Here is a 1,445-nt window from a genome sequence, read left to right as displayed (position 1 = left end):
CTAATTACTGCTTCGTGTTCTAGTTCACTAATCTTCTCATCAGCTCAGACTAATTTAATGTTTCACACATATGTTGTATATTAAGTAGACTGATTATATTTTCAATTGTTTCCTTCACATTTGGCTGTTTTTTTCTCTTTCTTTCTTTCTTTCTTTCTTTCTTTTTTTTCTTTTTTGCTGGTCTCAGTTTTTAATCATGGCAGGGCCTCAAGCATGTGCGTGCATGCACACACACACACACACACACACACACTAAGGCTTCAGATCTTGTTGAAAGCTGCAATGTCGACACTCTGCATGTGCTCTTCAAACTTGGTGATCTCCTCCCCCAACAAGTCTGTCCCCGCCTTGTCATCCTCCACCACACACTGAGCCTGCAGCTTCTGGATACCATAGCCCATGGGCACCAGCTTAGAGTCCCCCTAGAGCAGCTGGTCCAGCTGGATGGAGCACACACAAGCTTCCGGCTGGGCCATGTTAGTCTCAGCATCCCAAGGCTTGACATCCAGCAGGATGGAGGACTTGCCACCAGTGCGGGCTTCTTGGCGTTTTTCTCTGTATACTGCCACAGTCACTCCTCCCGCAGCAGTACTGCCTCCTTGTCCTCCTCCTCATTGTCACTGGCAAACAGGGCAATGCCAAGACCAGCACAGTCGGGGAGACCCTAACCCAGTGGTGCTAGAGGAATTAAAGACACACACATAGAAATATAGCCTGTGGAACGGGAAATCAGGGGACTCACAGCCTTCAGAGCTGAGAGCCTTGAGCAGAGTTTTACCCACATATTTACTGACAGCAAGCCAGTGATAAGCATTGTTTCTACAGATCATAGATTAACTAAAACAAGAAACAAAGGGATGGGCTGAAACAAAGGGTTAGGCTCTGTCTAGTTATCTGCAACAGGAACATGTCCTTAAGGCACAGATTGCTCATGCTACTGTTTGTGGTTCAGGGACACCTTTTAGCAGATTTCCCACCCTGGGTGGGCCAGGTGTTTCTTGTTCTCATTCCGGTAAACCCACAACCTTCAGGGTGAGTGTCATGGCCATCACTAACGTGTCACAGTGCTGCAGAGATTTTGTTTATGGCCAGTTTGGGGGCCAATTTATGACCAGATTTGGGGGCCTATCCTCAGGAAGTCAATGTCATCATCCTCATCATCCTCTGCTGGTTTGGCTGGCTTCTTAGTTGGCTCCACTTGGCTCATGAGAGACACATTCTGGGTCTGCGGGGCTGTGGTGCCCAGGCAAGCTCTTCTCCAGCATGTTCAGCTGGGCCTCCAGCTTGGAAATGGCCTGCTGCACCAACCTGCACAGGCTCTGGTTCTCCACTTCCAGACTGGTGATCTGGAAGACGAGCTCATTGTTGTTTCCGCTGGGTCCGCTGGAGGCCCCGGGACATGAGCTTGGGGCCTGAGCTTCTGGCCAGGGATTTCTGGAAATTCT

The 1,445-nt window shown here is 49.2% G+C and overlaps 1 pseudogene; it reads right to left on the bottom strand.

Moving 5' to 3' along the window:
• Nucleotides 1–260: 260 nt before the first annotated feature.
• The window catches only part of LOC105538419, a 2,683-nt pseudogene continuing 1,498 nt past the window's right edge, over nucleotides 261–1,445 (bottom strand).

This window comes from Mandrillus leucophaeus, unplaced genomic scaffold, assembly GCF_000951045.1.
Source record: "Mandrillus leucophaeus isolate KB7577 unplaced genomic scaffold, Mleu.le_1.0 Scaffold1919, whole genome shotgun sequence".
NCBI lineage: Eukaryota > Metazoa > Chordata > Mammalia > Primates > Cercopithecidae > Mandrillus > Mandrillus leucophaeus.
Note: the sequence above shows the minus strand (reverse complement) of the source record. Positions and strands in the feature narration are given on the sequence as shown.